Source organism: Pelodiscus sinensis, chromosome 12 (assembly GCF_049634645.1).
Source record: "Pelodiscus sinensis isolate JC-2024 chromosome 12, ASM4963464v1, whole genome shotgun sequence".
Lineage (NCBI taxonomy): Eukaryota > Metazoa > Chordata > Testudines > Trionychidae > Pelodiscus > Pelodiscus sinensis.
In genome coordinates, this window is record NC_134722.1 from 14,577,560 (window position 1) to 14,602,251 (window position 24,692).

The following is a 24,692-nucleotide window of genomic DNA, read 5'->3' on the forward strand; positions in this document are numbered from 1 at the left end:
AGGCTTAGCTGGAGAAGAAAAAGTTTTAGGGTGAGTGAGTTTGTAATAAGTTTTTACTGAGGTTTTAGTGTTAGAATTAGCTAAGCATTTTCTATTATTTTGAGTTTGTAATCTACTTTGCTCTGTGGTTCTCACTTATTACCAATTAAATTCTACTGCTTGTACTTAATAAAATCACTTTTATTTTCTATCAAGCCCAGTGTAAATAATTGTTACCTAGTGGGGGAGCAATGCAAACAGTGTGTGCATTCCCCCTTTTGTTGTTAAAGGGGGCTTACCAAAATAATTCATTGGGGCGCTGATCCCATTTTGGTAGTGGAATCCTGGGAAGTTGGGCCCTAAACTGCATTTTCCTTGGACCTGAAGAAATTCAGTGTATTGCTTCCTCAGAGGTATTGATCTCAGCTTTGTGCCTTGGCTGGGGGAGACCAGGGAACTGGTCCCACAGGACAGGGTGGTGAGGGGTCCCAGAGAGCAGGAAGGTGAGTGTCAGTGAGTTTGTCAGCAGCCTGGGAAATCACCCTCCAAAGGGTTGTCTGTGACCGCACCTCGCCACACCTATGTTATCTGCAGTCCATTCTGGATTGACTGCGTGGCTTTTGCACACTGCAACACTCTGTGGGTTTATTAGGATTGTGCAAACTGTGATACATTATACTATGCTTGGCCTTTAGAAGTTAAATAAGGAGTGGTGAAGTTAAGGGCCTAGGATAAAACTAAATACCTATCCAGTAATGGGCTGCTTGCCTGGACTTCATTGTAATTATGCACTTGAATATTTTAATGTAAATCAGTTTCAAGCTTGGAATTTTTTTCCCTTCTGTTTCTCCACATCACTTCCTATTGCTGAGGTTGACAGTTATAGACACAGGCAGTGCTGCTATTAAAGGAATCAATAGTCACATTGCTGAGCTCCAGTTTTGTTTACATCCTGTGCCCTTCTTCTGTTAGGCACAGTAATCAACAAATATGATGACACATCAGCTTTATTATTACAGAAGATCAGTTATTTTGTTAAGAGGGTAGAGTAGAAGCAGCAAGCTGGGACACACAAAAGCAGGTAAGTTTTGTTATTCAATCTCTGCAAAAATTTGGTAAAGATAATAACCTTTCCCAGAGTCAGGCTTTTTAAAGAAAGTTTTTTTTTTTTTTTTTTTTTTAAAGTTCTCTGTAGTATGGCTTCTAAAGCAACTTAAGAAAAAGGATGGCTATGTTCAGGCAAACTGTGAAAGAGCCTCACTAAAGATTTGTAGATACTCTTTTCTAAAGAAATGTCTGGCTATTCCACCAGCTAACCAGAACAGCCTCCTGTCTTCCCTCTTATAGTGGGCTGAGGGAATGCCTTAATTGTCCACAGCTGGCCCAGCTGTACTCCTGCACTTAAGACTTACATGCAGCTGGGAACTTCCCTCTCCTTTCTGAGCCAGGATTAATTCTCTCTGCTAGGACCTGGCTAGATCCTGTGCACCTGTGAAAGAGGCACAGGGAAGTGAAAAATGTTTTGATTTTGGCATTAAGTGGTGGATTTTGGCATTAATCAACAACAAGTTAGTTTAAACCCTTTTAAATCTATAAGAATTTATTAATAGACTCCAGCATTATTACTGTGCCTGGATGGGCTTCCATAGGTCAGCATCTTGTAACACATATATAGCTGCTAGCTGGTTAAAGCCTCCAACTTCATACCTTTGTATGCTCATCTTGGCTGGGGAAGGTGGTACAAGGTCAAAGAATAATTCCCAAGCTGGGAATTCTGATAATAAGGGATGAATCTGAGCAGGGCTGGCCTTACCATGAGGCAAACTGAGACGGCTGCCTCAGATGCCAGACTGGGGTGAGGGAAAGGCACTAGGACCCAGAGAATTGAGACCTTTCAAAGGTTTGTCCCCAGTAAGGGGGCATGGTGCCAAAATGTTGTGGCCTGCGTCTGAGCCCAGGGATATTACACTCTTCAGTTACTAACCAGGTGAAACTGAAAGTGAATGTATTACAGTGCTTGGGAAAGATGCCAGGACTCTGAGTTCTCTGCTTATCTGCAGGTGAGCTACATATGTTCAAGATAACACCCTCCTCTCCTCCCCGCACCCCCATGCACCTCATCCCAGTTTGGAAGAGACTATGCTAGGGTTAGTCCATCCTTTCTGTACAGGTCACCTTTGTCCACTCTGCCTTGTCTTAAAGGATTTAGTTAGTATGATGGTAGCTTTGGTGTTAGATACTTATCTTCTAGAAGGGGCAGTTTGCAATGGGATTTATGTTCCTCAATCTCTGAGATGCTTTTGAAAATCCCATTGTGGAGTAAGATCAAGAGTTTTTGAATAGCTAGTTCTTTTTTCCCCTGAAGAAATTCTGTTTATGGAAGTCTTCTATTAATTTGTAGTTATAAGATACAAATGTTTTGCATGATATCAAAGGGTGAAATGCACTATAAACAGCCTTGGTGATACACTTTTAAATTGAGCCCACTGTGTATCAATTATGGCAAGCCAGTTGGGGGGGAATGTGCAATCAGTAATTATGTAGACCAAATGGCCCCATTCATTTCACATTGTTGATATACTGTACTTACCACAATGCCTCCATGTGCTTTCATGCCTGCTGTTTCCACTGATATTGGTAACACCAGTTTAAAAATGTCACACCACCATAAACTACAATGAAGTAACTCCAGATTTACAATGATACTGCATCTGATCACAGATTGCAATTCTGTTTCTTTTCCCTTCTAAAAGTGCAGATATCTAACTCACAGTCTTCTTTATAAATCTGTCCCATTTGAAAATAATTTGTAGATACCAGGACCAGAATTTATACCTGATCAGTAAGTGCCCAATGACATTTATGTCTCTGTGACTGTCTGAGTCTGCTAGATATATGTCCCTAGGTGCAAAGGAACACTTTAAAAGAAAAGCAATGTAATTCCAAGCATGTTGTCCTTCTCTCTGTTGGTAATTCCAGTCATGGATACCCCAGCTGCTTGTTGATTTCAAAGCAAAATATCTCTGAACTTGCTAAGTCAGTAAGGAGATGCTCCTCTGTGTCTTGCTGCATAAAATTAGACCCGTGCAGGCAACTGTGAAGTGATTAAAGAAGTCTCTTGAGCTGAATAAAAGAGGACAGGTCTTGTTATAAACTCAGTAGCTGATTCTTCAAAGAGGTAAAAATTGAGGGCACATCAAGATGCTTATGAGCTTCTGGTGCGCTCATACGAGAATGTTAAGGCACCGGTGAATTCTGAAAAGTGACTGTATAAGCAGCAAAATAGGATTCCAAGTTTACTGCTTCTGAGTGATTTACCAATTCAATTTACTTGCTTTACAGGTTTAAAAAAAAAAGTTTCTAGCTGGCAACCATGTGTTTTTCCTCGCTCATGCTTTTCATTTCTACTGCTCTGCAGTTCCACAAATACTAGCAGGCACACCCGTACTGCTCAGTAAAACAGAGAACCTGCATGTGTCTTCAGCCTTTTTATCTCAGAGATCTATGGGGTCTCGTTCCATGTTAACATGGCTGGGTCTTGGGGACACACAAGGATCTTCCCTGTAAATCCAGGACTGTGCCTTCACACTGACCAACTCTTCTCAAGGCAGGAGCTTGCAACTGTAGTTGCTGCAGGCTGTGGACTATGCAGCAATTTTACAGACTGCTTTTTCACTCTTCCCTGACTTGGAGGAAAGTTCTCTTTCCCCTACTCTTGTGGCATCCCTCTGTACAAAACCTGTTTGCTCAGGCTTTGCACAGGAGAGCAAATTTAGCCTCAGGAAATACTGCAGAGTTATGCAATATGCACTACAGTCACCATCTTTAATTAAAGGATATAAATCCTGTGACACTCCCAGGCTGTGTAGCCCAAGGTGCACATAGTCTGAGATTCCTATAAAGCAATAACTATAGTCAGAGGGGACACAAATCACTTCATTATTTGATTTCTCTGTATCATAAAGAGTCACGGTAAAATCCAGTTACGACTGTCATTAAAAATGGTCTTTGGTACATGAAATGTTACAAACATTTGAAATCCTATGGAAAAAATGTCTTGCTGAAGATCACATTTTAAATCATCTATCAGCGTCCAGGGGGAGACACATCAGCCTTCAGCAAACAGGTCAAGGAGATGTGTGAAGATGTTGGCAAAGCATGTTCTGAGAGTGTTGTATAATGCATTCGGTGTTTGGATGTCATTGCCTGTTCTTCTCATTACACAGTGCAATTACGAAGGACTTTGTGCTTTGTAGTGACTGTTTCACAGAAGAATAATCAGACTAGATCAAATCCTACCGGAGTGTAACTGCATTTAAAGCAATGGATGAATTGATCAAAAAATAGTTATGGACTATTTAAGATGACCTGATTCTGATCTCACACTAGCGTGAGGTAGGAGCAATGTATTTGAAGTTAACAGGATTACACTGGTGTAAAATCACGGAGAGTTCAAAAACATGCCTGGCATTTCTTGCTTTCAAAACACCTAGGACTGTCTATCATGATTTTGCTTCTGTTGAGGAACTGGGCACTTTTCATCTCAAAATGAGGACTGAGAACCTAACTTGATCCTTTCAGTGTCCTCAGTAAACTGTTTACTTTGTAAGCACATAGACTGATAGAGACTGCCACATCTTAAATATCTTCCAGAAACATTAGGTCCTGAAACTAAGAATGGCATCAAGCTCTGTGAGGAATCAGTCAGTTTTGCTATGCAGGTGAGTGCATAAGCATTTTCTTGTGATTGATGTCTGCACCAACTGAGGTTTGCTTTCAGTTTTGACTTCCAACGAGCCCCCAGATGGAGACAAAAAATATTACTGAGTTTCATACACATGTGTAAATCTGCCCAGATTGGCGCAACATTTCCATGCATGTTAGCAAACATTGTCACATGCTTAGATTGAGTTTTTAAGAGATTAGCAAAAATCTATTAGTCTTTCCAGTCTAGAGCTACGTCTAGACTGGCATGATTTTCCGCAAATGCTTTTAATGGAAAAGTTTTCCATTAAAAGCATTTGCGAAAAAGAGTGTCTAGATTGGCACGGACGCTTTTCCGCAAAAGCGCTTTTTGTGGAAAAGCATCCGTGCCAATCTAGACGTGCTTTTCCGCAAAAAAGCCCCAATCGCCATTTTAGCCATCGGGGCTTTTTTGCGCAAAACAATACTGTGCTGTCTACACTGGCCCTCATGCGCAAATGATATGCACAAGAGGGCTTTTGCCTGAACGGGAGCAGCATAGTATTTCTGCAAGAAGCACTGATTACTTACAGTAGGAAGTCAGTGTTCTTACGGAAATTCAAGTGGCCAGTGTAGACAGCTGGCAAGTTTTTCCGCAAAAGCAGCTGATTTTGCGGAAAAACTTGCCAGTCTAGACACAGCCTAGGTGTATATACATGGGGAAATTGACCAGAACAACTCTATGGCTGTGTCTAGACTGGCAAGTTTTTCCAGAAAATCAGCCGCTTTTCCGGAAAAACTTGCCAGCTGTCTACACTGGCCGCTTAAATTTCCGGAAAAGCACTGACGATCTCATGTAAGATTGTCAGTGCTTTTCCGGAAATACTATGCTGCTCCCATTCGGGCAAAAGTCTTTTTCCAAAAGACTTTTGCGCAAAAGGGCCAGTGTAGACAGTACAGTATTGTTTTCTGCAAAAAAAGCCCTGATTGTGAAAATGGCGATCGGGGCTTTTTTGCGGAAAACCGCGTCTAGATTGGCCATGGACGCTTTTCCGCAAAAAGTGCTTTTGCGGAAAAGCATCCTGCCAATCTAGACGCGCTTTTCCAAAAATGCTTTTAACGGAAAACTTTTCCGTTAAAAGCGCATTTTCAGAAAATCATGCCAGTGTAGACGTAGCCTATAAGTAATTATATTTCACAGCAGACTGGGGGTTGTACAGTATAGTCAGTATGGGCAGTACACTGTATAGCTATAGCAGAATAATTATACCACTATCATTTATGTATTTGTTTTACTGAATCACCAAAAAGCACTAGTCATGGTCCAGGATTCCACTGTGCTAAGCACTGAGAAAAGAGAGGAATAAAGGGAGATTCCCGATGCCAGTCAGTTTACCCATGCAGACCAATCCTTAGGCTGAGTAAAGTTACAAAGTTCATGTTCAAGGCTGATCCAGGGTTAGAATTTGGGTTAAGACTGAATGGCAATAAAAGCTAATAAGTCGTTTCAATAATAAATAATAAGTTGTTTCAAGACAATGAAAATCTCATGATAATATTGTACAGCTTATTGCCACCCTGAATGGAGGAAATGCTATGGAGGCAGTCTGTCTTGTTGGACTGTAGTTGCCTGTGACTTGGAAACAGAAATAGTTCTTGTGGTGATTTAGACTAAACTGCAGGAACATCTTAGGATCCAAAATCACAAACCCAGATTCAAAGGGGTTTGGGTAAGACAACCTGATTTAGGCCCATGTCTACTTGTTATCAAAGTGTCAGTCATCTTCTACATTCGGTGATGTCAGATTCACAATTTTGTTTTTGGAGTTCAGAGTGTCTTGGGCTGTTCATATCTAAGGCCTACTCTACATTGCAGCCCCCACTCCATCCCTCCTATTGATCTAACCTACACAACTTCAGCTATGTGAATAACATAGCTTATGTCAATGTACTTACAACAATGTCTTCCAAGCAGTGAGGTCGGCAGGGGCTGCTTTCCTGTCAATTCTGACTACTCTCCTCGTCCTGGTAGAGTACCAGTGTCAATGGGAGAGCACTCGGAGGTCGATTTATCGCATCTAAGTAGACACGATAGATCGACTGCCAGTGCATTGATTGCTGCAGTGTCAATCCACCATCTAGTGAAAACAAGCCCTAAATCTCTGGCATTTAAACATCATTTGATGAATAGAAGACAAAATATCACTCACACATTTTTATCTCCTCTCTGCTGTAAATACTCTTTGCAACCATGTCTGCTCAGCCCTTTCTCCCGGACTTCTAATTTGCAGCGTGGGAAGAAGGTCAGTCTATTATTTAATAATAATATTTAGTTCTCAGTAGTACCTCTGAGACAGCTGAGACTTGAATGTAAATATCCTGAGTCCGCACCTTTATCCACTAGGCAACACTGCCTCCTTTCAGCAACATATTTCATAGCTGAGGAGACAGATTGACAAGGAGGATGCATGACTGAAGTTTCAGTATCCCTGTGGTAACAGCACTGGACATAATGGCTGAATTTTTAGTGGCCAGATTTTCCAAGAAAATCAGCACTTACCACTCCTATTAGTATAATGTTACATAGTTACCTAAATACAGATTTAGGTGCCTAATTTTAAGCACCTACATCTGAAAAATGAGACTAGTTTATGCACTAAAATCCTAGCCCTCTTGTGCTATGTGCTCCCTATTTTCAGGGAACGGGCTGATCTGAACCCGGATGTAAGTTCCAAGTTGTATCCATAGTGTGGGTCTAAAGTCGGAACTTATTTTTGATGTCTCACAGCAATTCTGATTTTTTTTAAACTTAGTTTTTTCTCTCTCAGAAAGTAAGATTTTTATTATTTTTCACATTAGTCATGAGTCAGACTTTAATTTCTCAGAATCTGAAAGTATTTTCATATATAACAGTAAGAAACGAGTGGTCTTCCACTGAAAGATTAGTGAAAATATTACATGCCTAAACACAATGCAGTGATAACCAGATACTAGCCGAGGGCAGTCCTCAGGCAACTGACCCAGTGCAGGTTCGATAAGGATCAGTGGACTGTTCAATGTTCCTGCCTGGATCACAGCTGCAGTGACAGCTCCTCCGCTGAGGAGATGAGGATATGGCCCTTCACGTGCAAAACGTGCACTTTTCCAAAGTCTTTTCCGTGCATTTTAAAACAACACTAGAGGGCAATAATGTATGAGCAATACTCAGCTTGTGAGACAGGGAGGGCTGCAAATAGGTGATCTCTACTTGTTAATATGTGAGCAAAATTCAGCAAAGCAGAGTAGATTGATTAATCGGTGCCTGTTTCAGTTTACAAAGGAGTTGAGTGAGTGGTGGCAAAGGTTGCTTTGCGGGAGGTATCCCACACAAAAAAGTTTTGCATTCTTTCACATTTCCACTCCGTTTCTGGATGTCGGCATATGGCAAAGACGTGTTCTTCCCCAAACAAACAAAATTTCAAGGACATTTTGAGAGACCTCATAGTCTTTTGTTGTGTGGGTGTAACACTGGCAAAGAAAGAACTGTTTGATGGAAAGAAAAGAAAAATAGTATGAGGCTCATAGCAGGAGCTGAAAAGCGTGCAGGCATCTCAGTCTTTGTGAAAGGCACCATCCTAAGATTTTACTTATGTTTTGTTGCCCAAACTCCACGTCAAAATTTAAGCTTTAAACCTGGCTACTCAATAAGTTGGGAAGATTGTTGTTTTGATTCTTCTTTTTTCACTTAGCCCGATTTATTGTCCTCTCATAGTGTTTTTGGCTATATGTTATTGCTAACAACTCTGCTCGCTCGGATTGATAGTCATAAAGGAAATTGTCTAATGCCTGAATGTTGTTCAGTGCTAGAAAATGAAACAAAAAAATCCACATCCTGCTGTTTCCAGCTCTTCTATAAATTGAGGGGGACTAGAATAGCTATTTTTCTTTGACAAGGTTCCTAACTTCATACCTATACATAAAGGTGTATGTGGATGGGCAACGGGATTTTTGCTCAGAAAGCGCCAATGGAAAAAAGCACAGGTGCTTTGGTGGCTATTCTTTGAAAAGTTCCTAACTGTCAGGGTAGTCAACACTGGAATAAATTGCCCAGAAGGGTTGTGGGATCTCCAACTCTGGAGATATTTAAGAGTAGGTTAGATAAATGTCTATCAGGGGTGGTCAAGATAGTATTTGGACCTGCCATGAGGGCAGGGGACTGGATTCGATGACCTTTCGATGTCCCTTCCAGTCTTAGTATTCTATGATTCTATGATTCACAATGTCTGCTTTCAAACATATTACACAGAACCTGACTGATAGCTATAATGGTGTGGTTTATTGTGAATCTATAGTTCATACATATACAGGCAGTCCCCGAGTTACGCGGATCCGACTTATGTCGGATCCGCAGTTACGAACGGGGCCCTTCCTCTCCCTGGTCTCCAGCAGACCAGGGAGAGGAAGCAAAGTGGTGGAACACGCTGCCCGCGTGTTACGCCGCTTTGCTCCCCGTCCCCCTGGTCTGCAGACCAGGGGGATGGGGAGCAAAGCAGAGCAAAGCCACGGAGCCCAAGGGCAGCAGGACAGCCACGGTGCGTCTGGGCTGTCCCACTGCCCCCGTGCTCCGCGGCTTTGCTCCGGACACCTGTGGTACAGCAGCTGGGGCGCTGCCAGTTGGTCCCGTAGCGCCGCTCTGGGCGCTACTGGACCAACCGGGCAGCACCCCAGCTGCTCTGCCCCAGGCGTCCTGATTCAGCCACTGCTGGTCAGTTTCAGCAGCGGCTGAATCAGGACGCCTGGGGCAGAGCAGCTTGGGTGCTGCTGGGTTGGTCCAGTAGCGCCGAGGAGTGGCGGTGCTACTGGACCAACCCAGCAGCCCCCCAGCTGCTCTGCCCCAGGCGTCCCCAAGTCAGCCGCTGCTGAAACTGACCAGTGGCTGACTACAGGAAGCTCCTGCCCCGGGCTTTCTGGAATCAGCCGCTGATCAGTTTCAGCAGCAGCTGACTTGGGGATGCCTGGGGTTCTTAAGTTGAATCTGTATGTAAGTCAGAACTGGCGTCCAGATTCAGCCGCTGTTGAAACTGATCAGTTTCAGCAGCGGCTGAATCTGGACGCCAGTTCCGACTTACATACAGATTCAACTTAAGAACAAACCTACAGTCCCTATCTTGTACGTAACCCGGGGACTGCCTGTACACTATACTGTACGGTACTATACAATACTATATTATATAGTGATACCACTTAGATACTCACAACAGGATATATAATATCACAACATCATCTTCTTTGTAAGGAAAGGAATAATTAGATGAATTCTAACGTGTTTATCAGCCTGAGTTTAAGCCACTTACTTTGGGTTCATTTGTTTTATTCTGAGAGTGATGGAGAATTATCATGCTGTATTAAATGAATTCAGTGCAGCTGTAAATCTAAAGGAAAGCTCCTGGAAGTTGCTTGGAATGTGTCTCAGTTTTCATGTTGTGTTTAATAAGCCCTTTGCCTGAAATGTTTAGTCTGATGTCATTTTTTTCCAGTGGAATGTGGCTTGTGTGAATTTTAACCCTCTCCAAAAGACTTACAGGTTGGACCTCTCTAGTTTGGCACCTGTGGGACCTGAGCTGTTTTGGTCCCAGGGTTAGGGGCGGGCAGTGTTCCTCAGATGGCTGCACTACTTATGGGCCCTCTCCTGCTGCTGGCCCCACTAACACTGGCCTGGCGTGGCTCCCCACCCTGCTGCCTGCCTGTTGCCCCATGGTCTCCTGGGGTTCCCAGCCGGACAACTTGGCCACTGCTGGCCCCACTGCTGCCAGGGGGTTCTCCAGCTGAGGCTGTCCACCTAATCACCCTGTCCCACTGCTAGGGTTACCCCATTGCTGCTGGGAATTCAGTGGGTTCCCTGGCCAGGGCTGCCCGCCTCCACCAGCCCTGCTTCATCCGGGGGTTCCCCTGTGGAGGCTGCCTGGTTACCTTGCCTGTGCTGCCACTGGTGGTTTCCCAGGGTTCCTAGCCAGGGCCACCCAGTTGCCCGCATCCCCACTGGCTGCAGCTGGGGGTTCTCAAGCTGGGTTGGGAACTCCCTGGCCACCGCCTGGCTCCACTGATAGTGGGGGTTCCCTGGCCAATGGGGGGTGTGCTCCCCAGATGCTGCCTGGAGCAGCCAGTGCTCCCCAGCCTCTGCGTTGTCTCAGCAGTCTCTGGGGCTCTTTGATCCAGCAACATCAGTGGCCTTGTTGGACAATGGATGTTGCCAGATCAGACGGTCATGGATTTAGGAAGTTCAACCTGAATTGGGATCCAATTGTTTCTACTTTATTTACCTGTGTTCCATGGATTACATTCACTTTGTCATTGGGGGTACGTCCACACAGCAACCTTATTTCAAAATAACTTCTGTTATTTTGAAATAACTTAGTCTGAGTCTACATAGCAGGCAGGTGTTTTGAAGTAATGTCAAAATAATGTCAAGCTGGAGGACTTCTTACTCCAACTGCTGTAACCCTTAGGGCTCGTCTACACTGGCCCCTTTTCCGGAAGGGGCATGTTAATTTCACCTATCGTAGTAGGGAAATCCGCGGGGGATTTAAATATCCCCCGCGGCATTTAAATAAAAATGTCCGCCGCTTTTTTCCGGCTTTTAAAAAAGCCGGAAAAGAGCGTCTACACTGGCCCCGATCCTCCGGAAAAAGCGCCCTTTTCCGGAGGCTCTTATTCCTACTTTGAAGTAGGAATAAGAGCCTCCGGAAAAGGGTGCTTTTTCCGGAGGATCGGGGCCAGTGTAGACGCTCTTTTCCGGCTTTTTTAAAAGCCGGAAAAAAGCGGCGGACATTTTTATTTAAATGCCGCGGGGGATATTTAAATCCCCCGCGGATTTCCCTACTACGATAGGTGAAATTAACATGCCCCTTCCGGAAAAGGGGCCAGTGTAGACGTAGCCTTATTGTATGAGGAATAAGGGAAGTTGGAGGAAGAGGGCTCTATTTTGAAATAAGTCCTGTGTAGATGCTTCTAATTTTGAAATAATCTACGCAATTGACGTAGCTCAATTTACATAGTTTATTTCGAGTTAAACCCTGTGGTGTAGATGCACCCTGGCAGAGTAAGAAGATGACTAATAACTGGATTTGTATGGGCCAGCTTGTCCTGAAGGGATCTTGTCTTATGTGTTCTTTCTGCTAATCCAAGCCTAAAGATGAATGGTAACAGTTCATCCAGGCTATATATTATTCATTTTTAAGCAATCTATTTTTTCTTTCAGTCACTTAAATTTCCCCAGGTGTAATGACCCTTGTCCACATAAATCAATCAGTGAAGATATCATTAGCTCTCATATGAACACAGTATTGCCATTGCCACCTTGTCTTAGCAAGGCTCCAAACCTAATGAACAGTGCTGCATGTTTGGATTTTCTTTTCCAGTCTTCTAAAAGATGCTTTGCATGCCTAAATCATTGCTCAGGAGTTGGAAAATTCACTTGAGCTCCTAAATGCTGGAAAACAGATGCATGAGTTTTAAATACCAAGGTCTCCAGTTTTTAAATAGAGAAGAGAACACACAGTATTACAACCAATTTTTGCAGTATACGTTATAGCTAAATGAGATGACAATACACTTATGCAATCTTTAATATGTGAAAGTGTTGTTCAAAGCTAACCAGTAAAGGTCATAGAACAAATACATTGATATCCTGCTAAGAAAGGAGATTATTGAAAGCCTTGACTTGGTGTTAGTTCAGATTCCAAAGTGCAAGACAGTTTTTATTCCCTCTCGATTCCTTTGTTGCTTTGGGATTCCTGTGTATTGCTTAGCTTTAATTTCTGTCAAAGACATCTCATCAAGACTGTTGACTACTTGGTAAAATTCCTTCTATGCTTGGGTCAGTGTGTACTCAAGAAGAAGGTTATCTGTGCTATTAAACCTTCGACTTCTTGTCTTTTGAAGAGAACGTTTTGCATTTTGTTATGTCAAGATTGTAATTAAATCGGTTAATTAAAGAAAGAATGAACTTTTTAAAAACTCTAAACCCTTTTGCATTTTTGATAAGTTTGCTTAGGTTGCCACTGACCTTTGTATGGGGTTTGCTACTGCTCATTAATTGGTAAATTTTAATTAGGCAAGTTGATGAATGTGCTAGCTTTGCAATAAATAAAAGATAGCTCCGGTTCTAATAGGTTGGGTTCCAAACTATATGAAGATACCTGCATTCCCAGGTGACCATGCATTTTAGCTACTCAAGACAGTAGGGTGGTGAGTGCTGTACAAAACAATAAAGCTGGCAGTCAGGCAGACATGTAAATATAAAATGAGCACCTGCATAGGTTGCAAATTGAATCAGGACAACTGACTTCTGAAGAGAGCATTTAGCCCTTGCACTAAAGGACTATAAGGCTTTGTCTACACTACGGCTGTTGCCGGAAGAGGCAATGCAAATGAAGCACTGAATAGCATTTTTCATGCTTCATTTGAATAATCTATTTTGATCCGTTTTTGTGCAAGGGGTTTTTGCACAAAAACAAGCAGTGTGGCCGTGGCTGTTTTGTGCAAAAACCCCTGGGGAAGGCCTAAGGATCTTGCACAAAAAGGGTTTTTTGCGCAAAAAGGAAACTTCCACACTGCATGTTTTTGCGCAAAAGCCCCTTGTACAAGGGGAATAGATTATACAAATGAAGTGCAACAAAATGCTAATCCGCGCTTCATTTGCATTGCCTCTTCCGGCAAAAGCCGTAGTGTAGACATAGCCTAACTGAGTTGCTGTGCTGATAGACATGCATATATGAGGCACACCCACAGAGAGCTCCTAAAGGCTGTGGCTCTGGCTGCTGGGCTCAGTCAGTAACCCGGAGAGGAAGGTCTGGGTGGAATGTGCAATGCTTGCCCAAAGGAAGTGAAAATGTTGTGGGAGTCAGCAGGACCAGCGGTGTACGGGGAGCTGCCTCTGACCCCTGTGTATTAAAAAAGAATTACAGAGCTTGTGCCTGCACTATTGTGCCAAGGATTCTACTTGCTTGTTCTAACCACTAAACAGACATCCATGAGACCACACAACGGGATGAAGGATCGGATCCACCAGAGGATTTTAGGATCCTAATGTTATTGATTTAATTGGAAATTAGAATCCTAAATACCTTTAGAGAGCTGGAGCTAACTTTCTTATCTGGGACGAATAGCAAAATTTGTCTTGTGTGGCTCAGCCACCAAGAGGAACCCACACCTGTGGTTCATGAAGACAGATCTTACTGTCCTGTTCACTCTGATCAAGGCGAAGAGCCAGCCAAGAATGCTGTTGCGATGAAGGTGCTATTATTTAGCAGCTTTCCAGGCCAGTGTTTTGAGGACAGAGTGCAGAGCTCGGTAATCTCCAGTGCATGACAGCATGTGAGCAGGCACACTATTAATAGTTTCTACTCAACTGTCTGATTTGAACTGTGCAATGAGAAAGTAGCCAAAATACTACGTGAAATCCTGGCTCCATTTTGAAGGCAATGCCCCAGCATTTTTTGAGAGAGAGATTTAGGGCCAAATGTTTGACCCTTTTGTAAACATGCCTCGGTGGGTGTGTCTAGACTTTTGAAAAAAGTAAATCGAAAGAACGTGGCTGTTTTTTCGACCACGGAAAACCTAGTTTTATGAGGAATAATGCCTTTTTTCGGAAGTGCTCTTTCGAAAAAAGACTCTATGTAACGCAAAATGTGCTTTTTCAAAAGAGAGCATCCAGACTGTCTGGATGCTCTCTTTCGAAAAAGTGGCTTGCTTTTTTGAAAGTACTGGTTGTAGTCCAGATGCTCTTTCAAAAAAGCCTCTTTCAAAAGAGGCTTGCAGTCCAGACATAGCCTGTACCAGGTATGGAGTGGTCACAGACTTTGCTTACAAATACACACCAGATATGTTCATCACAAGATTCTTTACTATCTGTCAGATATGGCTGAGATAAACTTAAATCAAGTATTGTACACACAGGGGATGAACAGTAAAATACAGCTGAATGTTTTATTACAATCTTCCCCTTTACCTTCTACATTTCTACTATTTACAATAATTATGCTATCATGCTGTCTTTGAAGTTCAGTATGTATCAGTCTCTTAAGTGTGCCTGAATCATAATGATTTTCTAATTACACAGCGCGAATGCATAACCGCTGGGTCATCTGTCTATTAGGTGCACTGACAAGCTGTGGTTGATTTGGAATTCTTGAGTCATCTTCTTGTTTGGCATCTGCCACCTGTAGAGTTTTCTCTGTCGATTGTTCTTTCTGAGGAACAAACTGTGGATGTCAAGGGTTTCTGCTGCACTCTCTTCTCTTGGTCTCAATCACTCAAGATTTTAATTCCTGAATTATTTTATAACCGCCAGGCATCTGAAGAAGTGGGCTGTGCCACAAAAGCCCATGATACCATCTACATGTTTTGTTAGTCTACAAAGTGCTACCAGTCCATTTGCTCAAAATCTTGCTGCTTGTCTACACTGGCCGCGAGTATTTGCACAAGAACACTGATGTTCTACTGTATGAAATCGGTGCTTCTTGTGCAAATACTCTGACACTCCCGCTTAGGAATAAGTCCTCTTGCACAAGTATTCTTGCACAAGAGGCCAATGTAGACAGGTAACATCAATTTCTTGTGCAAGAAAGCCTGATGGCTAAAATGGCAATCGGAGCTTTCTTGTGCAAGAGAGCATCTACACTTGCATGGATGCTTTTGCGCAAAAGCAAATCTTTTACGCAAAGACCCTTGGCAGTATAGACGCTCTCTTGCGGAAATACTTTTAATGGAAAAACTTTTCCGTTAAAAGTATTTGCGCAAAATCATGCCAGTGTAGATGCAGCCCTGGAGTTGTCCATCTTTTCTCTTTCCAGTTTGACATGACCAGGGTCAGCAGGGTCTAGGCATGTCAGTTCCCTGACTAATATCTTTGGTAAAAGTGTTCATATGTTCTTTTAGCCTTTTTTTGCCTGATTTAGCTCCTTTCTGCATGTCTGGCCACTTTTGGAAATAGGCTCTTTCCCAGAGTTAGAAGAGTAGTTCTGAGGGATTTTTTTCCATCAGAAATTGTCCTGGACTACATGCAATAGCTGCTCTGGGTGTTGATCTGCAACTGAGAAGAGCAAAGAATGGACCTTCTTTCTGTAGGATTTTTGTGGCTATCTGTGCAATAATCTCAGTTTCACCATTCATTTGTGGGTAATGTGGGCTGCTAGTAATATGAACAGAATCTTATTTTGTTTAGAATAACAAATTCTGCTTCATTAAATTTCAGTCCATTGTCCATCACTAGTTGTTTTGGAATACCAAAATGCACAAAAGTGCTCTTCACTTGCTGGGTAACACTACAACACATTTTGTCTTTCAAATATATTATGTGGAAAAACAGTCTTGATGATTGGGGAAGGATGTCCTTGGACATAAAACAGGTCCTCTGACATAAATTGGACTGTACATACCTCTGCAGCCAGTCTCTTCCAATGTATGTCTGGTAGAGGTCTTTTGTATTATATTGATCTGTTAGTTCTGCAGTACTCACGTGCAGATAATTTACTGTTTATGTACTTACTGATGGCTGGCCACCACACTGACTGAAGCCTTTCATGGATGAGTTCAGGATTTCTTCCCCCATTTTATTTGGAATTAGAGTGCAATTGCCTTTAAATATGAGTCTTGTGGAATTTGACTTGCGAAATTATCCATGAACTGAAATGTTGTCTCTTGTTACTTCCTTAGCATCTGTTAGACTATGTCTAGACTGCAGGCTTCTTTCAGAAGAAGCTTTTCCGGAAGGGATCTTCCAAAGAAACTTCTTTCAAAAGAGTGCATCCACACTGCAAAAATGCATTGAAAAAACAATCTGCGTTTTTGAAAGATAGCATCCACACTGAATGGACGCTATTTTGCATGTGAGCTGTGATTATTATGGGCAGAATGGCCATCTGTGCCTTTTCCTCTTTCCTCTTCTTGCAAAAGAATTCCTTCTTCCCTGTCCACACATGCCTTTTTCTGAAAGAGCTCTTTCAGAAAAAGGCTTCTTTCTCATAGAAAAAAGTTTACCAGTGTCAGAAAAACCCTTCAATTCTTTCAATTTTTTTTTAAAGAATGCGATTGTTAAGTGGATGTAATTGACGTTTGTCCACAACTCTGTAGTGTAGACATAACCTCAGATACTAGGGTCAGATACTAGCTGTCCCTAATGTAATTTTGAACTGTTGAGGTTGCTTTTTGAAGCTGAAGTAGTCCCTTTCCTGACACTGGACTGAATGTGTCCACAGTATCTATGTATACCTTTACATCATCTTAGAGCTCATGAATAGTTGAGTGTGAAACTGGGCTATGAGACTGATTTTTCCCATGAGTATATTTGGCAAGTTGGTTAACCCGCATTAACCTTATCAATAGATGTTGGCATCTCTGTGGTGCTTGATACAGATCTTTTCCCATTGATGAGGGTTACAAATAATTCTGTTGTCAGTGTAAATCCAGTCCAGGCAAATTGGTAAAAGTTGTCATGTACCCATATGTTTTCCCTCCACTCCTTTTCACTCTGTGCTTCTGTGAGTACACAAAAACAAAATGCAGCAGGCTTCCAATCAGAGCCATATTGTTGCAGCAGCACACCATGTAGGCCTTAAGTGCTTGCACCCACACAGATGATTGTGGGTTTGTTTATATCCTAGTACATGAGAATGGGCAATGCTGAGAGAATTGTTTTACTTTCTTGATGGCAGTGTCTTGATTTGGCCCCCACGGGCAAGATGCATTGAGGTCTAACAATTCATTTACAGGTTTTGTCACTATAGAAAGGACTTATTGGTACCAACCACCACTGGTATATCTCTCTGTTCTGGTATATTAGTTGGTGCATTCAAATTTCAATTTGCTTTTTCTCTGTGTGTGTGTCTGCTCAGCAGGGCTTAACTCAAAATAAGAAACACAAATTGAGCAACATCAGTTGTGTAGCTTATTTCGAAATAGAGCACACTTTGTCTGACTTCCCTTACTCCTTGTGCAATGAGGCTTACAGGAGTCTGAGTAAGAAGTCCTCCAGCTCAACAGTATTTTGACATTATTTCAAAATAGCTGTCTGCTGTGTAGACGTGGACTAAGTTATTTTGAAATAATGTTGCTGTGTAGATATACCCTGAGGGTTAGGTCTGATTCAATCTTTTTTTATTTATCTGCCTAACAACTCAGTTAGGGTTAGGCAGAAATTGCTTTCTTGCTTAGCTTTTGTTCATATTGACTGATTAGATTTAGGATTGTGATATATTCTTCCATCAAAAATCTATATATATGAACATTGTCCATGAAAATTACAACTCCATTTGTGTTCATTAACAACTCTGCTATCTTTCTTTGGAAAATTTCATGTGTACTAATAATCCCAAAAGCTAATCTTTGAAAGACACAATCTCCAAAGGAGGTGATAAAAAATAGTCAGTTTAATACTTTTGGGTAAAGGAATTTGAGAGAAGCGACTTGAGGATTTTGTGCAGGATATTGTAGCTCCATTCACTTCGGGAAGGAAGTCATCCAGTATTGGGACTGGGAGCATATATTTTTCTCTCACTACTGCTTCATTAAGCCCAGTTCTAAACTAGGGAATTAGGTGGGTAAAACTATGTTGCTCAGGGCTGTGAACAATCCACACTCAAACAATGCAGTGAAATGCTCACTGTAGACAGTACAACATTGATGGGAGAATACTCCTGTTGATCTAGATGGGGAGGTTAGCTACCTATACTGACGAGAGAAGCCCTCTGGTCAGCATAGACAGTGTATTCACTGAAGCACTATAGTGGTGCCACTGCTGAGTTTTAAGTTTAGAAAAGCCCTTAGTCTTTTAAGAGCTGCTCAGATTCATGTTTTTCCATGTTATTTATTTATTTATTTATTTATTTAACAGCCAGTATTATTGGGACACACCATAATGTTGGTTTAGGATTTTCTTGATTATACCAATCCATTCTATTCCCTTCAACTCAGTTTTCACTTTAAGAAGTAACGAGATAGGAATCCTACCAAGCATATGTACTCTGTATGATTCAGCATTGTCTCTTAAGATTATTTATATGAGACCTCCTTTCAAAAGTCTACTGTCACCAAATATTCCATTGAGTTCTTCCACCTTTCCCACTAGGCCTATCATGACTGTCGTGGTATGGCCAAGAAGGCTATTGGTTGGTCTGAAGTTCTTAGAGCACATACACTCTGAATACACAGCTTTTGTCTGTTAGTTGTTTTTGTGGTGAACTGGCCCATGCAGTTCAGAATATCTCCAGAGAGAGTCAGAGCCATGGCAGGTGATGCAGGTCTGGGAGGAGTTGAAGGTGATTGTGACATTAGCTCCTGAGTCAATTTTTAAGTCAATAATCTTGCCATGAATATTCAATTTCATTTTCCAGGGGGGTTCAGTGTAGTCAACAACGATAGACCCTATAGACAATGGATCTTGATATTCTATAATATGGGTCAATTCCATGACTGTTTTGGTGTGGCAAATGGCTACACAATGCTGATAGCTCATGCATTTATTATTCTTTGCGCCTCAGGCGGGACACGCATCATCTCTTGGGATATGACTTCTGCCACACGTCATGCATTTTTCCTGGAATTTGTCCCTCTTAGCCTGGGAGTTCTCTCTTTTTGCTTCAGGGTTTTTATGATAATGACTTTTAACAAGTGTCTGTTTATGGTTTCCAAGCTAGTTTCAGGCTTTTCAAAAATTTGTCTTGCTGCTCTAGGTTTTCTTCTCTCACCAACTCAGACTCCCTTGCTTTCTGTATGACTGTAATTAGGGTTAAATCTCTCTTCATTTGTACTTGCTATAAAAGACTGTTATTGGGTTAATATATAAAAACTTATTTTAGGTTGATTTTTTTTTTTACATTCCCAAAATCACAATATTTAGAGCTGTGGTAAAATATTCTGCATTGTCTGACTAAATCTCTGAGGGGTAGCCATGTTAGTCTGTAACTTTAAAAATGAGTAGTCTTGTGGCACCTTAGAGAATAACATATGTATAGTATCTTGAGCTTTCATGGTAAAATCCACTTCATCAGATGAGTTGACTTTGTGACTCTCTTCAGTAAAGTCAAAGGATTTAAAGATATGCTTCCCCATAGCATAGATTAAATAAGTTACCGTTATAAGTCCAGTTTCTTTGTGAAGTTTATTTGGAAGCTTGCCCAATATCTATTCTAGTCTGTCTTTTGTGAGGGTTTGTCTAAAAGAAATTCTCTGGGTCATTGAAGAGGAGCATTAAATACTGAAACCTTTGTTGCTTTATTCTTTCTGTGGCATTTCTTAGTTTATTCCTCACATTGTGTCATGTTCCTCTGTATCATCTATGGACTGCTTATTTATACATATCAGATGTGTTCATCATAAGATTCTTGAACACTTTGCCTGGTATAACTAAGGTTAACTTTCCATAAGGCAGGGGTTCTCAAAACATGGATCAGGATCACAAAGTGGATTTCAAGTCCACTTTAATGGGGTCACCAAGGCTGGTGTTGTTAGCCCTGGGACCCAACTCCTGCCAAGCCCCACTGCACAGTGATAAGGTTACATTTCCTCCCATCCTCCACCATCCAACACAGAAGCCTTTGGGCTTCAGCTTTGTCCTGCCTACCTGGGGTGATGGGGTTCAGGTGAGCCAGCTCAGTCTTCTGCCCCCTTCCTGGAACCATCTGGTAATTTTTGTTTTCAGAAGTGGGTCAAAGTGCAATGAAGTTTGAGAACCCTTGAAATAAGGTATTTGGACAGAGCCACCTAGTGGCTAAACAGTATAATGATGTTTAACACCTAGGGTCATTGTTCCCAAGCAAAACAGGAAATAGTGTCTGTCTTCTTGAGAAGCGAGCAGACACCATGCTCTTTTGACATTCAAAGGTCAACATTTTTTTTAAATGGTGCCAAATTCAAAGCACAATTACAGGCTCCCAGAATTCAATATCTCAGCACTGTTTGATTCTGATTTCTAGCCAGGAGTGCCTTCTATGTAGTAGTCTGTCAAAAGAGATTTTCTAGACAGAGTCGCTGTATTACAGGGATATTTTCCATAAATGATAACTGGGCTTGTACTGAAGAAAAGTTTGAGGATTTGGAGACAGGAGGCAAATTCACTTCCTAGTTGTTAATAAGTTGTCTTTCCACCAAGCAAATTTCTACAAACTCTTACGGTGGGAGTTTCTAATGTTTAGACTATCTCCTGAAACTGAAAAAGACACCTCAGCCAACCTTTCAGGAAGCACTCAAGTAACCTTTCTGCTATTTATTCTCTTATACACAGATGATCTTTCTCTGAGAACTGATTATTTTTCTTTTTTTAATTGGACTATGTTTATATGACTGGCTTTCTCTTCCTTGCAATGAAAAAAGAAAGCGAGAAACTGAGAGTATGTCCCTCCCTGACAGAAAAATGATAATGCATCTTCAGAGAAGCAAGGTGGATGAGGTAATATCTTTCACTAGACCAGCTTCAGTAGGTGAGAGAGAGAAACTTTTGAGGCCTGGAAGAAGAGGTCTATATAAGCTGGAAATCTTATCTCTCTCACCAGCTGAAATTAGTCCAATATAATATATCAACTTATCCACTTCTCTCTGTAATATCCTGGCACTAATACAGCTACCATAACACTGCACAATACAGCTTCAGGATGGGGTAGGGCATGCTCATGCTAATACATTAAATCCAGTGCTGCTGATTTAAATAAAGACCAACACCCTAGAAATGCAGTCTTCGCTGCAACAGAAAATGAAGCATGAAATAGAGACCACATATCAATCTTTTTAAATAATGACCTCCTCAGAGTCACATTAACGAGTTAGAAGCAAGGAATTATGGTTGAACAGACTCCCTCCGCCTTGAACTTAGAATAGCAGCAGGATTTGAAGCAGCTGTAATAGAATGTTATTTTACAAGAAGTAAATAATGTAATAGACTCTATAAGGATGTCAGCAGGAGAGTTAGAACTGTCATAGCATAATCCTGACTTGAGCAGCAATGTGTGAAAAAGTAGCCTGCAGCATTTTTTCCCCCAGTACTTCAATAATTTCTACTTTTTCACTGATCTTTGTTTACTCTACTTACCTTGTCAAAGAAATGTTTTACCGTATGTTAAAAATGCAATTTAAAAGAGGAAAATGTTTTCCCAGAAATCCCAACTTTTCAAGAGTACATATTTTATTTTCTTTATGAGCTATGTATGCAGACACAGGCTAGAATTATTTCCCTGTCTCTTAAAAATATGGAGAGTAGTAAAACAATAAATTCATAAAAAATCCAGAGACTGACTTACTGCTTTTATTATTGTTATTCCTTTCTGTCTAATGAATAATTCAAAAATTGGCAGCTTTACACTTTACATCCTTTGTGAAGGGGTGGCAGCTTTTTCTATGAGTCCTCAAATGTAAAATCAGTAGGGTCATGAAACTATTCAGCTATTGTTATTGGAATACAAATGCACCATCTTCCAAGACCTTTTATTATTATTGAACAAAGGTAGAGAGTTCAGGTTTGCAACAAACTGAAATGTTGTTTATTAAACTGAAATTCATAAAGTTTTTTTCCCAATACTTCTTACATGCAGCATGAATTTTTAAATAATGACCTCCTCAGAGTCAATTCAGGACACATTTATATAGCCCTATTGGTCACTGGAATATAAACTTCATTATGGCCTTGCTCCTGACTCAGGATCATAAACAAGGAATGCAAAGCAGCTAGATACAGCCCCTTAGCAATACCCTTAGCTCTTACCCAACCAGAATAGATCCAGTATGAATTTCAGTGGGATCTAGGCAGGCTTAAGATCCTAGTCTCTATCTCTAATTTATGCCCTTGGTTTGAATTATAGTGCATATGGAACAGAAGATCATACATTCTTCTCCGGCCCACGATATTCAGGCACAATGAGACAGGATAACATGCTTTTAGTTCTAATTGTATTGGCTTTCTGAGTCAGACCTATAATGTTAGTTGGGCATAGTCTATTTGTACTGAATATTTTGACAATATTTTAAAAATACATTAAAACCTTTCATAGGGAATGAGAGTTATTGCATTGTCCTTGAAATTGTATTAGGTCCTTCATAGCCATTTAATCTCAGTTAAAGTACAACATATGAAATAAGGTGCTCTGAAGATGCATTAAAGTGTGTCATAGCGCCAACCCACCATGCACTTTTGACACATCCTAAAAGCATGGTAACATTCGTTTAAAGGAACAGTTAAAAAAATCTCCTTGTGATCTATTATCTTTGATTCATTAGCATAATTCAGACCTTGTACAGTGTATTGTGCCAATATGTGCTGACTAGAACCATTACTGCAAGAATTCTTGACATGGTATATTGTGATGCCTCTGGCTCTGTCATGTCAGTGAAAGTTTATGCATTAAACAAAACACACCAGGGGCCTGGACAGTGAAGAGATTTTATATTCCATTACCAGCCTTTTAATTCTAAGTCAGCATTTGAAATCCACCCTGGCTTGGTAACAAATACCAGAAGTTTTGCTATAAAATAGCTGTTCAGTGGCCTATTTGATATATGCCTGGTAGTCACAGTCCAGTTCTCAAGGGACAAATGACCATAAAATAACACCAGGGAAACTAATCTCGGTAGGATGTCCAAGGACAACATTAAAAAGTCTCAGAGAAGTAGTTGTGTTATTCTGTAACTTTAAAAGCAATGAGTAGTCCTGTGACTAACAAGGAAATATATAGTGCCAACATGTGCTGACTAGAACCATTAATGTATGAATTCTAGACATGGTATATTGTGATGCCTTTAGCTCTGTCATGTCAGTGGAAATTTATGCAATAAAAATATATATGCTAAACATGTATATAAAACACTATATATAAGGTTATGCATTATATAGGCACTATATTAAGTTTATATGTTTATGAACTATATATAAGTTTAAGCATTTTTATATATATATATATATATATATATATATATATATATATATATATATATATATATATATATATATATGTGTGTGTGTGTTAAACAGATAGATAGATATGTTAAACACTGTATATATTTTTGTTTGTTTCTAAGCCCTGATCTACATTAGAACCTTAATTAGAAAAACCTCTCCAAGTTTGAATGGGTAAGAGATGAGTCCACACAACCAAGACCATTATTTCGGAATAATGGGCTGCAGAATTCGAATTCTGTACTCCTGCTTTTCATCAGAAATGATGTTAATTCCGAACTTGTAATTTCAAAGTAACATTAGTGTGGATTCTCCTGTGCTGCTAATTCAAACTAATTGGCCTCCAGGAAGCCTTCCACAGCTCCCAGAGTGTGTCCTGGGGCTGTGAATCTTAGGTAGCACGTGCACATTAACGGAGCCAGCCTTGGACTAATTTTGATGCTTCCTTGGGACACGCAAGTTCAATTTTTTTAAATCAGGAGTTCTTAAGTCAAATTTAGTAATTTGTTCGGATTAAACTTAAGTCAATTTCTAAAATGGCGACCAGCCGGGAACATGCAAATCAAGCACGGGATATTTAAATCCCGCGCTTCATTTGCAATTTCAGTTGCCCTCATTAGCCTCCCAAGATTGATCTAGGGGGCTAGTGTAGCTATACGTTTAGTCTATAAGGTGCGACAGGACACCTCGTCATTTTTGCAGATTCAGACTAACACGACTCCCTCACTGCTACTTGTTCTGATCATGTTAAATGCTAAAGCCAAAATTTCTTACATGGGATCTTCAAGTTAGAGCCCATATCAGGTTCCTAACTTCTAGATTTATGTGCTTTTGAAAACCAGACCATGAAGTCCTTTTGAGAATTCATAACTCCCAGGGAAGAACTTGGAAGGTGCGAAGCACGTCTGAAAGTGAAGCCATTTTTTTTTCATTTAGGTGACTATATGTGGACTTCTGTGCTTAATTTGATGCACCCAAGTTTGAAAAACTGAAAATAATCATCATTATTAATTAATTGGGAATCATATTACAGCTTCATTACTACCATGTCTTGATTTTTTTAATGATCGATGGCAATTAAACACGTTTATTTATTAAGGACATTGCAAAGTAT